Raw genomic sequence first — 14,381 nt, 5'->3', positions numbered from 1 at the left:
AGACTGCAGATGATCCTGGGTTCTCCAGTTTCCAGATCCATAAACGGCCAGAGAAGCAGCTTTGAGGGGGACTTCGAAGGAATTTGACCAAGGTCGGGTCACCCTACAAAGTCTCAGTGTCTGCCCGACCCCCAAACCTGTGCTCTTAACCCTCCCAGTCTTAACATCGGATATTCGGACATTAGAGAAAACAAATCTTGTCTTAAAAAATCATTGATGGAAACAACCATAAGGAAATCTAGCCACCTGGGGACAAACAGGCCTTAAGATGTCAGATTTTTCTATCTTACTGCAAGACACAAAGACACTGAAATTAATTCAAGCCCTCTCTCCTGCTCTGGCTTACATTTTGGTCTCCTGAGGACCTGGGGGGATCAGTGAGTGTGGGAATAGCAAGGGAGGAACAGAAAAAAGTCAAAGCAAAGAGAGAGATTTTAAAATGTAAATCTGCAGGAGCAGGTCCGAAAGGCCCAGCTCATGGGCTGTCTATGCATCCAGGACTGGAGCTCGGGACTTGGCACAGGTCACTGGGGCTTCGTCCTCCTTATCGTGTTATCTCGGGGCGGGGGGAGGGGCTCCCCGTGTCCCCACCCTACACTGCCTCAATGTCTGCAGGAGGCACTGCCTCTAGTCATGCGACAGACTTGCTGAAATTGTTGGGACAGAATATTAGAATGTTCTCTGAAGCGTTCCCATTTTATCTGGTTCGAGTTCCAGCAGCTAGCTGAGGCAGACGCCATTCCCATCACTTGCTGCCTCTCTCCGATGAGGATTGATGTGTAACATCAGAGAGAGGACTGATTATAACAAGGTCTGACGGGGCGCCCGACGTCTTCATTCCTTTGCTCTTTACTTCCTTCCTTCCCCTTCACCCTGCGTCTCTTTTTATTGATTGATTCCCTCAACCAATAGACAGGGTGCACTAGGCTTCGTGGCCGGGCTGGGATTCAGAGAGAAGAGATTCAGCGCCTTCCCTCAAGGAACTCATTCTTTAGTTAGGGAGTCAGACCATGAAACCCAGGCAGAAGCCAGCCCAGCACATCCAAAGGCGTGGAGCCTTGACAGAGGGAGAACATTCAGGAACGAGCTAGAGCAGAGACTGGCCATGGTAGTGGCTCAAAGCCGGAGCGGCCAGCTAAGTGAAGGCATTTGGACTTGGGCCCATGTCAGTCACGTCCTATTGATCCTACCCCTTAATACACCTCCTATCCATCCTTGACCGCTGTCCTGCTCAGACGCTCATCATCTCTCACCCGGACGTTACCTCCTTCCAGACCCACACCGTTCCGCTGCAGCAGTTGATTTCCACGGTCCCCAGTTGGTGACACTACTTAACTGCTCAAAACCGCTCAGAGGCTAGAGTTCCAGTCAGCCGACTGGTGAGGGCCAGTCCAGGCCCTGGGACACCAGCCATGGGACATTACTGCATCGGAGGGAAGAGGAAAGCACCGAACTGGATCTCTTGCCTCCCGTACAAGTACCGGTGCTGGGGGGCTTTTCCCTCCCATGATCATGTCTGGATATCCAGGGTCCACCCTGCGGATGTTTTTGTCGCAAGGGGGTGTGTGTATTTAGATCGGGGAAGAATGGTTTGGCAAACAAGGCAGTTCGGATGAGCTGCACCAAGCCATCCTTGGGCACAAGCAAGTGGCCGGTCTTCAGCAGGGCCACCTTCCAGTGCAGGCCCCCCACCCCTAGCCCCCCAAACTCCCCCCCACCCCTTACCCTACCTCCACCCCAGCACTGAGCTCTTTCCTCAAACCTCCTCCAGATAACCTCAGCCAGGACCCGCCATCCACACCCTGTCGTCACTTTCCGGGCAAGGTGAACCCACTCTTTCCTGCCCCTCGTCCCCTCCTAAGTTTTGATATGTGGAGACACCGTGAGCCATTCGTGAGCCATTCCTATAAAGGGCTTTGCTTTCTGATCGGCCAAACGATCAAACAAAACAAAACACAAACTTCTTTGTCCTTTCAGGATCCGGTCTCCCGTAAATCAAAATGTTTGGTTTTCCCCGGCTGGAGTCTTGAATGAGCTTGTTTTGGAAGTCAAAAGATAAGCAAACATTTTCTCTTTCATTGCAACTGAGGAGAAGATGCGAATCATCTTGAGGCAATACCAAAACAAAACCAAATTCCCACACTGATAATTGGGCCACTTAGTGATCTTACTGATTCCTCTGAGTTCAGTTTCCTCGTGTATGAAATTGGAAGCAGGCTGTTGGACGGATTCAAGATAACGTAAGGACATCACCCAACTCGTACACTAGCTAGCAAATAGCAGCTAGGGGCACCTGGCTGGCTCGGTTGGACGAGCACACGACGCTTGATTTCAAGGTCATGAGTTCGAGCCCCACGTTGGGTGTAGAGACCACTTAAAATAAACAAATAAAACGTGATGAATAGCCGCTATTGTTGTCACCAAAAATGATTTAATTACTGAAGAGCAAAGAGGAAATCATGAAATCATTTTGAGGAGGATTGCAAAGTGCTCCTAACCTAAAAGAGAAATAAATAAGGAAGAAAAAAAAAACCCAAAATACTGTATAATGGGTGAGTTTGGCCATTTGTCCCAGAAGCCCTACCCCAGAGAACCGATCTCTAGGCAGCGTCCAGATAAATGCACATCAGTGTCAGCCGGGTGTCCTGCCCCGCTTGGCCGGGCTTGTCCAAGCAGGGGCTTGGTTGATTACACTCTGAGCTGCAGGAAGGAAGTCTATTCAGTGAATCAAAGTAAACAGGGAGGGGAAGGAGTCTTACTGGTGACCCTTCAGGGTAGCTCCCACTGCCTTCAGAACAGCTCCGACAAGGGTGGGGAGCCTCTTGGATGAAGCCCTGAATGAAGACGAGTCCTCCTTGCTCTGGGAAGACCTTTCTGTAACCGAGGGTGAATCCTAAAGCCACCCAAGAGGCACCCGGGAGAGGGGGCTGCCCCAGCCTGTCAGGTCAGCCCCTCATCCCTGGTGGATGCTGGAGTCAGAAGCCATTGCCACCAGATCAGCCTCCCTTCCACCATGCAGAGAACAGGGAGCTTCTGAGCCAGTCCCTGTGATAGAAACGGGAGCCCCGGGCCCCACTGCACTCAGCCCTGAAAGCCTCCGGATGCTCCACTCAGCTCTAATTCCATGCTCATGAAGCAATCGTATATTGGTAACTCGACTTTGGTATAGACTTTGGTAGAAACAGAGTGCCGTGGGTGCACTGACAACCTCTGCATCTCCGAGGCTGAGGACCGGGCTGGGGGATGCTGTTGATACCAAGGGCTGCCCCCCACCCCGAGAAGAGTAAATATCAATAGTACCCAATGTTCACTGAGCACTGACCACCTATGAGGCACTATTCTAAGTGCCTCGTACTTATTCTCTCATTGAATCTCCTAACAACCCTATGAGAGCAGGCGTTGTGATTAGCATCCATTATCTGGGCCAACTGAGGCCCTGAGGGATTAAGCCATTCCCCCAACTTCACATCCGGAGTAAGTGGCAGGGCTGGGATAGAAATCAGAGCCCCGTGCTCTTAACCAGTATCCCACCCAGCCTCCCTGAGGGGGCTCCCCCAAGCTCTAGACAGAGCATGAGCTCTGGAATTGGGCTGCATTGAAGTATCAACTATTAGTCATAGGAATGGGGGTGGGAACCTCGTTCAGAAGGCATCGTTGATTGAAACAAGAGAGAAGCATCGCTTTCCACTCTGCCACGGGCCTGTGTCTCCCAGCCCTACTCACCCAAACACCCCCACAGGCACGCTCACGAAAGCAACAGGATTTTCCGGATGTCCAGCTCCCCCATGAAAGAAGGAACAAGAAAGAGCTGGGGCCAATGGAACGCTCTATACTTTTGTTGTGGGGAAAGGCAAAGAGAAGCAGAGAGAATCTGGAACCGTTTCCTTGGTGCTACAGGGATAGGGTGCAGGGATATCAGAAATTCACTGGGAGAAGCGAGGGGAAGGGAATTGGAGATAAGTGGGATCTCCACTTGGCAGGAGAGCACATGTATGATGGACTCACCCTTCCTCCCTGCACTGGCTAGAATCAAACCCGAGGGGAGACTAGAAAAGGCCCCTCAGGATCTGTAGACAGAACAGGCTGCCTCCTGACGCCGCCCTCCCCCTCCCCACACAGAGGAGGGCAGCAAAGGCCTAGAGGGTGCGCATGCCCTGGGAGTCTCTGCTTGGAAGCTGAAATGGCCTGACAGTGACTCAGAAACCACGGATGTTCTTGAGGCTGATGGGTTCTTATAGATTGTACAGGCAGCTCCCTTCGTGGGCTGCGAAACCACAGGATGGGCCGTGACCACTCTCAAGGAAGGAGCCTTACACGGCAAAGAGCACTCTGAATCTTAAAGCAAACACAGACTCCGCTCCCTCCGAGACCAAAGCACCTCTGGGGATACAACAGGCCCCAACGGGGACCCTTGTCCTAGAATTCTCCTCAATGAAAACATCATTTGGGGTAGTAATACAGGCAACAGCAATGACAGCCTTTTACCAAGTGTTGCTTGAGGGCCAGGCATTGTGTTCAGAGCTATATGTGTTATATATACAATTATTTCATCCTTAAAGCTACCCCAGAAGGTAGCTGCTCTCATTTTGCCCCCTTTCGAAATAAGGAATCTGAGGCCTAAGGGAGATAAAGTAACTTGGCCACATCGCACGGCCAATAAGTGGGAGAGATAGACATTCAACTCAGGTCGGCGGTCTCCAGGGCCTGTGTTTTTAACTACATTTTTATGCTATAGTGTCCTTTGTCCTGTGCCAATGTCCTCCTCCTCCAGGAAGCCCTCCTTGATGCCCCCTTCCTCTACACAAAAGTCCTCTCTCCATCCTCTTGGGTCTCGCAGCATATCTTTTTATACCATTATTTGGACATCTCCCTTATACTACTTTGTAGTATTTGCCTCCCAGACTCTCCATGGGAGTTTGGCCATTGTGATGAGGTGTGGGGGAAACGACCTACACTAAACAAACTCATACGAGACTGATTGATAAACCTGGAAGGCGGTTTATTAATTTACACTGAGAAATGAAACCAGCCGGCAGACGGGAATCCTGAGGTTGACTGGTCAGCACAATCTCTTTCAGGAAGGATAGACTTTTGGGAAAGGAAATCAATACCAGAAGGTTCTTTGTTCAGTACAAAGTCAGAGTGAAGGGAGTTGACGGACTGACACTTAGGTAAAGCCTGACACACCCCTATAAAGCCTCCTACCTGCCAAGGAGTCCGAATCCAAGGCAGGGATCCCTATGGGTGTCCTCTTCTCTGGATAGTGCTGGATTGTTCTGGATCCCAGGAAGATCCTGCCTTTCTGGCTGCCTGTACCATGACTGTGCCTAGCCTTTTTGTTAGCTTGTTTGTTTAGATTATTTCTGCATACCTGATAGAACTGAGAGGGAATTTACCATTGAGACCCAGTGAAGAAGAAGAATCAATACTGTGCTGCCCTTTGCAGAGCCTTGACTTCCACGTGGCCATTTCATCTCTGCGCTGCTTTGCAACAGAGGGATGGCAGATGGCAAAAAAAAAACCATGGAAGCCAGACTGCCTAGGTCTGAATCCCGGAGAGTCGGTTTCCCCATCTCTCTGTTGCAGATAATAATAGCACCCTCCTCATCATTTGTCGGGAGAGTGCAACGAGTTAGTACACATAAAGTGCTTAGAACAGTGTCTGGCATCTGGTAAGCACTCAATACTTGTTAGTGATGATTAATAATTCATTTTATAGATGGAAAAACTGAAGCCCAGAGAGATAAAAAGTCAACTAAGATCATGCAGCCAGTAAGTGGCGAAGCGATCATTCAAAAGCAAACTGGCTTCCTTCAGGTGCCAAGGGTTTCTCCCAAACCCAGTTTCTTAGCCTTCACCCTTCATGGCAATCCCAAGAGGAGCTTGTTTAAAAATGCAGATTCAGGGGCGCCTGGGTGGCTCAGTCGGTTAGGCGTCCAACTTCAGCTCAGGTCATGATCTTATACTCCGTGAGTTCAAGCCCCGCGTTGGGCTCTGTGCTGACAGCTCGGAGCCTGGAGCCTGCTTTGGATTCTGTTGACTCCTTCTCTCTCTGCCCCTCCGCCTCTCACTCTGTCTCTCTTTCAAAAATAAATAAACGTCAAAAAATTTTTTTTAATAAATAAATAAATAAAAATAAAAATGCACATTCACCACCCACCAGAAAGGGTAACCTTTAAAAGGATGAAACCATCGAGGTCTGGCAAGGACTCAGGACAACCAGAGGGAGTTAGGTAGGCACCGTCACTTGAGAAAGGTATTTGGCAGTTTCAAATGGAGCGAGAAAACACCTGGCTGGTGTCAGCCAGGGTCAACCAGGGGAGAGAACCACTCTTGGTGAGGTGCTCGGGAATTCAGCCCTACTCACTGTGGGAGCTGGTTAAGCACTCTTGGGAAACTCTGGTCTTTGCTTCTCAAGTTGGAGCTTCGATGCCACAGGTCAGACAGCCAGGAACAGAAGGCGGATCTGGGGGAGATCAAGGAACAGGCTGGACCCCATAAGCTCTAACCGGAACCACCCCCTCCCCCCCACCAAAGGATGAATTTCTGAATCCCAGAAACCCCGTGTCAGTTTTGGCTGTGTCTGTCACCGACGATGTGGGTATTTTGCAGAAGCCAGTGTTTCGCCACCAGCTAAACACAGACACACGTGGCTCAGGAGGAGGAACCAGCTGCTTGTTCCTGTCAGCAAGGGGTGTCAGCGGAGCAGCCACAACATGTGTGAGCTACAGAAGGGCTGCTGATTCCCTTCCACTTTCCAAATCCCCTCAAGAATCCCCCCCTCGTGGCCCCACCCCAACCAGAAACATAAGGAAGAGAATCCTGTGTTAGCCACCACACCTACCCTACGATCAGGCAATTCCACTCTAGATATTTACCCAAGAGAAACAAGTGCATATGTTCACCAAAAGACATGTGCAAGAATGTTCATAGCAGCTTTATTCATAATAGCCAGAAGCTGGAAATGGCTCAAATGCCCATCGATAGGAATACGGCTAAACAAATTGTCCTATACTCACACAATGGAATACCGCTTTGCAATAAAAGGAACAAAAGTATTGGTACACACAACATAGATTAATTTTGCTGCCATGATGTTGAGCAGAAGAAGCCAGACACAAAAGCATGTATGATGTACAATTCTTTTTGCGTTAAGTTCAAGGACAGGCAAAACCAACTAGCAGTGACAAAAATCACAGTGGCTGATCACTGCCGGGGACAGGTGGGTTAATCACTTCGCCACTTGATGGAATCTTGGGGGCCCCTGGGAGTGTTCTCTGTCTTGATCTCGGTAGCAGCTGTACAGTTCTAGCCACATGTCAAAATCCACTGGGTTATACACTTAAGGCGTGTGCCCTTTACTGAATGTATGCTGTGCCTTCGTTTCAATTGGAATGCAGATTCCTGGCCCTGCCCCCAGAGATACCTACCAGCTCTGATGCCCTTGAGGGACCACCGTAGGGGAAAACGGCCCTGTGTGTGCCTCATTTCTTCAGTTTGCTCCCCACTCTGTATAGACAGTCATCTTTGAATTCATCTGAAAACCAGCCTTTTCGAGGAGAGAGAACATCCGATTTTAATCCTACTTCTCTGGGATTTGGAAAAGCAATTTCAGTTCAAAAAGCATCCCCCCCACACACACCCCCGCCCAAGGTGTGGGACTTAATCAAACAAAGCTCCTTCCTAGAAAGGACATCAGGAAGGTGTGCTAACAGTCTCTGAAAGTCGAATTGCTCTTGGTTTTAAGATGCCAGGTAGGTTTCACGGACCATTCCTTTGGGGACTTCTAGGAATGGAAGCTACTGTGTTTTCACAACACTTTCCCATATCCTGAACACTGCTCAGCCGCCCTCTCCTGGCAGGATCGAGCCCAGGACAGCTGCCTCTATCTTCAGAGGCTGAATCATTTAGGGACCGGAGGTCCCCGCTCCATGACAGGGAGGCACCCTCCCTGGGGAAGCTCTTGAAGGTCATGAGAGTCCCGGACACGATGGCCTGAGCTTCCGCACAGCTCAAAATGACGCTAATTCCCTTTCCTCCTGTTTGAAACCCAGCCGTACCTGTGGAGCAGGTGACGCCGATGTGCGTTCAAGTGCCTGTGTCCCCTCCGAGCCTCCGTTTCCATCCTTCACTGGTGCACGTGGGCTGTGCGATGCTGCATCCTGATGGAGGAAAGGCAAGAGACAGAACAGTCCCAAGTATTCACACAGTTCCCCGCAATTGGCCAAACAAAGCCAAATTCCTCAAGCCCTCCCTGAACACCTGCGTACCACCACGGCCTCTCCCCTGGCCCCCGCCCTCCAGCTGGAAAGGATGCAGAGTCTTCTGGGAAGGGTTTGGTTTCAGGGTCCCCAGTGAGAAGCCGATACCTCCCAGAGGCTGCTCATCAGTGCCAAGCGGATAGGTATCTGGGCTCGGGGGAAGTGACACCAAAGAGGTGCCATTGACAAATCAAGTGAATAGGCTCCAGCCCAGCACCCGAGCAAGTGAGAGAGGCAGCAGTAGCACAGAGACGCCCAGATTCCACTAGGCAGTCAGAGGCCTGAGGCTTCTGGAAGAGCAGATACAGGCTGAGTGTCCCTTCTGTGCGCTGTCACCCTGCCACCAGGTGACAAGTCAGCTGCTGAACCTCCCTTCCATCTACCAAAGCCAGGCAGCCAGGGCAGCCAGAGAGCAGCCTGCTACACTGTGACTTGAGCTACTTGAAGCTGGCCTGCCTCACCCTGCCACTTGCTGATGGGCCCAGTCCCCCCACCTCCTAACCCACCCCCCCACGTTCCCCCCCTCCCCCCACCACCTCCCCAGCCATATTAACAATGCAAAGGAGAGGCCCCAAGTGGACTCTGGAAACAAAGAGGTCCAAAGCAAGTCTTGGGATTGGAGGAACACTGACCAATCAGGCTCCAAGAAGCAGGGCTGGCAGATTGATCCAGAAAGGGCAGCAGGAACGAACTGATACCTGCTGAGCTCTGTGCATGGCTCCGTTTATACCTGGTCATGCTGATGGATTCCGTGTGTGGAGGGTCTGGATATCTCAGGGCTCAGGGGTGATACATATAATCACCTATGCACCTATAGTTCCCTGGCTTGGGGACCAGAAGGGCCCAGAGCTGGAGTTACGCCAATCAAAAATGAGCCCTGGGACTGAGGCTGCCTCGCGCCTGCAGAAAGTGCCCAGGGAAGCTGGAACCTGACCCTGAGGCAAGACTGGGGGTGCCTGAGACCAGTCCTGGGAGCACTGGCTTAACTGGCTTGGAGAAAGACGCATAGTCTGGACTATTTGGGGACCTAGTCCTGAGTCATTTGTCCGGATTCCTCAAGAGAGGAGATTCCAGGAAAATGGCAAGAACAAAACTGCCTGAGGACTTCCACTAAAGAGCTTCAGTATCACTGCGAAGAGAGCTGTTCCCCTCTCAGCTCTGACAGGAGATCTGCCCCCCTGGGAAGGGGCCATGAGCATCAGCAGGAGGCCGGAGAGCAAGCAACAACGGGCATGAGACAGGACAACCACTCAGCGGGACATCTGGGAGGCGTTGGCCCCCAACAAGTCTACAGGATTGAGGCCTGGGTGTCAAAGGTCACTGTGATCTCTGCCCAAGCCTGTGTTGGCCATCCCTGGTCCACAAGCCTCCCTCCAGCTGTGACACACTCTCCCTGCGTGACTATGAATGAGCGCCTTCTCCTCTGAGCCCCCTCCTCAACCAGAAAAGAGGACGGAAATTGCACGGAGCTTTCTCCCAGAACAGCAGATCTGGAAGCCCTTGCTCTGAATCTGCATGGCACCGTCCCCCACCCCCGTGCCCTCCATCATCAACATGGTGGGCAGCAGGCCCAAGAACGCTGGCACTGAGTGAGGGCCTCTGGCTGGGGATGGCTTTGGTGCTGAGATGCTGGGGTGTGTGAAGGGCCAAAAGGTGGCCCAGTCAGGGAGAGAACTGCATGTCACCCCTCAGGCAGGCTGCCTGGGCTCCGACACCTCATGGCTGTCTGTCCCTCACAGGGAGGACCCGCCACTCTCCATTTACTAAAGTGATCTGAAACTTTGAACAGGCCACACAGCTCCCAGGCCTGGCTCCGCCTCACGGAGCCCTCTGTGCCACCTGGCTCCCGCAGGAAGCCCCCTGCTTTATCCTTTACTGCCTCATCCCCATCCAACTCCTACTCATCCTTCAGAGCTTTGCTCAAATACAACTTCCTGAAGAGCATGGTCACGGAGCCCCAGGGCGGACGCACTGTGGCCAGTACTCTTTCATAGAATCGATCTTCGCTGGTAATTACACATTTGGGTTTGGGGTGACCTGATTCCTGAGTCCTCCCCCTGCCCTTCAGGTGCATAAACACTCACCAGCACACAACGGGGGTGGCCAGTTTCTGTCATTCAACAACTATTCATTGAGCGATTGCTGGGGGCCAGGGGCTACAGAGGTATCGTGGGTACAAAGTCAAGTGGGTACAAAGTCAACCACCCTGCTCTGGTGGAGCTTACGTTCTAGTAAAAAGAGACAGCCAATAAGCTGTCTATTTATTATAATAAATATAAAAATATAATAAATATCTATTTATTATAGAAACCTAATAAATAGATAACTTACATAGCACGTTGGCAGGTTATGAGTGCTTTGGGAAAGAGGAAAAGTAGAGCAGATGTGGGGGTGTGGGTGGAAGCATGAGGTGCCAGACTAGGTGGGGAGAGCTCATTGGAAAGGGGGGCACAGGCGAAACCTTGAAGGAAGCAAGGACTTGGCAGAGGGCCGCTGGTCACCGTCACATCTCCAGCCTGAGGCCCCGTACTTGGCACCCAGTAGTCATTTGAGAAGTTACTGAACAGAAGAATAGACGTGTGACTGGATGGACGGTCTCTGTGTAGCTATGTTTAATGTCCAGCCAAGTCACTGTTACCTGGACCTAGGGGACCAGCATGGTCATTATGGTTGGCCCCTCCCCCAAACATCTCTTTCCTCCGCCCACTGCTCAGCAGTCACGTGACTCGGCTCACCTGCTGGGCTGCCCTGATGAGTCCAAGGTCGTTAAGGTGGTATCACGTTCCTCACCCAGGAGACTGATTGGGGATCCTGATTTCAGTCCATCAGTGTATATTACCCTCCGGATGATGATTAGAGGGGATTGACCTAAGATACCCCAGGGAGAAGGGAAAGACTTTTAGCCCATGACTGGCGGAGGCCTGCTTTCTCCTGGATATGGATAAGGAGTTATGTGCTAGCAAATTTGGGTTGAGTTTTCCAAAAACTGAACAAATACGGGCCCTTCCTTCCACTTCCACATGTGCTGCCTTGATCCCTCACCAGGAAGCTTTTCCCAATTTGCCAAGGTCGTGGAGGGGTCTCCACACTGTCCTGTCCTCTCTCTGTGTACCACCCAGCATCGGCTCCTTGATTCTCACCACCACCCTGTGAAACACGTATTATCCCCATCTTAGAAGCAAGGAGATACAGTCCTACAGAAGTGAAGAAACTTGAGTTCGGTGAAGCTACTGAAATATACCTTGACCAAAAAGCTGCCTCTGAAGCCATGACCAGCTGCCGGTCACAGAAGGGAGAGGACAGAGGCTCCCGAGGTCCTGCACGTGCTGTGGAAGAGGCCAGGGGTCCAGCCGTCTCGGGGTCTCCCGCCTGGACCCACCAATGCTGGTCCCCTCCATTTGCAGCCTGGCTATCTCTCATTCCTTAGGTGGGTCTTGCCTCAGGCAAGAAATTCCTCTTTTTTTAATTTTAAATTTTAAATTATTAAAGAGATAATATATGCCCCGGGTTTTCAGAAACAAACAGCACAAAAGGTTACGTAGTAAAAAGTAAGTCTGCCATGATCCAGGGCAGGGTGGCTGTGGTGGGCACGTAGCAGGGGGACACGTCTATTACTCACATCCACAGACCCCTCCAATGACCCTGAGAGGCGAGCACGGGCTCCTGGCTGGACAGACACCGCTGCAAACCCAGCACTTCCCTCTCAAGGACTCTCAAGCAGACTCCTTCCAAGACAAAATTCTGGGCAGCTTCTGTTACTTGTTTTGTTTATGTCCTTCCAGAGATAGCCGGTGCATGCATCAGTATGTGTGTGTGTAATTACATATATTTCATCCCGCAGGGTTTGAAACAGGTGATAATACACCACCGCATTGTTCTGCACCTTGCTGTAACTTCGAATCTCTGCTTTTGTTCCTTATAAGAACATAGAAACTTCCTTCATTCGTTTCTTCTTTTCTTTTTCTTTTTCTTTTTTTTTTTAAAGTAGGCTCCATGCCCAAAGTAGGGCTTGAACTCTCAACCCTGAGATCAAGAGTCCCATGCTCTACCGACTGAGCTGGCCAGGTGGCCCTTCATGCTTTTTGATGACTGTATATGGATGTACTAAAATGTATGTAGCCAATCCCTTTTGATGAATTTAGGTTATGTGTGTTACATCAGATGCTACCACAAACAAGGCAGCATTGACTATCAATCTACAGATGCCTTTGTGTTCATTTTAAGAATTACCGAAGGATGGGGCGCCTGGGTGGCGCAGTCGGTTAAGCGTCCGACTTCAGCCAGGTCACGATCTCGCGGTCCGTGAGTTCGAGCCCCGCGTCAGGCTCTGGGCTGATGGCTCGGAGCCTGGAGCCTGTTTCCGATTCTGTGTCTCCCTCTCTCTCTGACCCTCCCCCGTTCATGCTCTGTCTCTCTCTGTCCCAAAAATAAATAAAAAACGTTGAAAAAAAAAATTTTTTTAAAAAAAAGAATTACCGAAGGATAATGTCCTAAAGAGTCAATTTTGGGGTCAAAAAGGATATTTGTTTTCAACATAATAGCTGCTGTCAAACTGTCTTGCAAAGTGGTCAAATAATACTCCCTCCCATAACGAATGAATACCTCTTGCCCCTACCGTGGAAAGACAAGAAATTCATGGGCCCACTATGCAGGGCATGGAGGAGGGAGCGTCGGCCTGTCACATTACCCTCGTCATTAATAAGATCAAGGACCAGAATGGTAAGAGGAAGGACTTTGGGGTCAAACAGTACAAGACTTGAGTCTGGGCCCTGTTACTTACCTGCTATGTGCCTCAAGTAAATGTCTTAACCTGTGGACCACAGCTTCCCAACATGTAAAGTAGAAATTCAAAATCATATGCATTTCACAGGGTCATTATAAAGAGCCAGTAATAAAGTGGTAGTTATGCAAGGTAAATTAGTTCTGGAGATCTGTACAACACAGTGCCTAGAGATAATAATACTTCGCTGCACCCTTAAAAATTCGTTAAGAAGGTAAATCTCATGTGAAATGCCCTTACCACAATAAAAGAAAAAGAACTGTTTGGGGTGCCTCCCGGGCTCTGTCAGTTGAGCATTTCAGCTCAGGTCATGATCTCATGGTTCGTGAGTTCGAGCCCCACATTGGGCTCTCTACTGTCAGCACAGAGCCTGCTTTGGATCCTCTGTTCCCCTCTCTGTCCCTCCCCCATTTGTGGGGTTTTTTTCTCTCTCTCTCCCTCAAAAATAAAGACTTCAAAAATATATATATATTTTTTTTTAAAAAGAATTCGTTAATGGATATACTTTGACCCCAAGATGGGGAAAAAAAGAGCCAACAGAGATTATGTATACATAAAGCTTCTAGTATAGTGCCTGGCACACAGTGGGAGCTTAATATCTGAGAATTAATTTTTGTAGTCGGCAGCCTTCTGAATCTGAGTGTCCTTTTTGTCCGTTAATGGCTTTGATCTGGATTTGGCTCAAGCAAGCCCTGGGGAAGCACTGAGCACAGGAGCAGGGAGGGGGCACAGGGTGGCTCTCAGGGCCCCAGGCTGGGAGGGGGTGGTGGACTCCAGAGAGGTGATCTGGCTGGGACCGGTTCAGGCCATGGGAATGATGGTAGCCGATAGGGCAGATGGTGTGGAGGAAGTAAAATGGAACGGGAAGTCGAGTTAGACTGTGGCATAAGATAGTTCAGTTTTTCCTAAAGGGGGTTGTGTGTACAAGATGATCTTTAGTGATTTTTATATACTATTAATTTCTTTAAATTTTTTTATTGTACACTGAAAAATATAACCAACACATTTAACAGATGATTCCAAGGGGCTCTTACTTAGGATAATGCTAGAGTAGGCGTTTGAATGTTTAAAAAGTGAGTTGATTTAAATTTAAAGATTCAGTAAATCATAGTACATGATGTGTGAGCCACAGTTATCCCCCAAAGCATGATGGCAATACATTAATGACTGAAGTTCTTTAAACACTGATGCACAAAGCCAGCGATGGAATTTAGTGCAAGTTCTGGAAGCAGACAGCATGAAGATCAAGCCCAGCTCTGCAATTTACCCTGTGGGCACGTGGATCTCAGATTCCTGATCTGTAGAATGGGCATAATATTAGTTTTTGTTCACAGGGTTGT

This window comes from Panthera pardus, unplaced genomic scaffold (assembly GCF_024362965.1).
Source record: "Panthera pardus isolate Hobbes unplaced genomic scaffold, ASM2436296v1 HiC_scaffold_12, whole genome shotgun sequence".
NCBI classification, from domain to species: domain Eukaryota; kingdom Metazoa; phylum Chordata; class Mammalia; order Carnivora; family Felidae; genus Panthera; species Panthera pardus.
Note: the sequence above shows the minus strand (reverse complement) of the source record.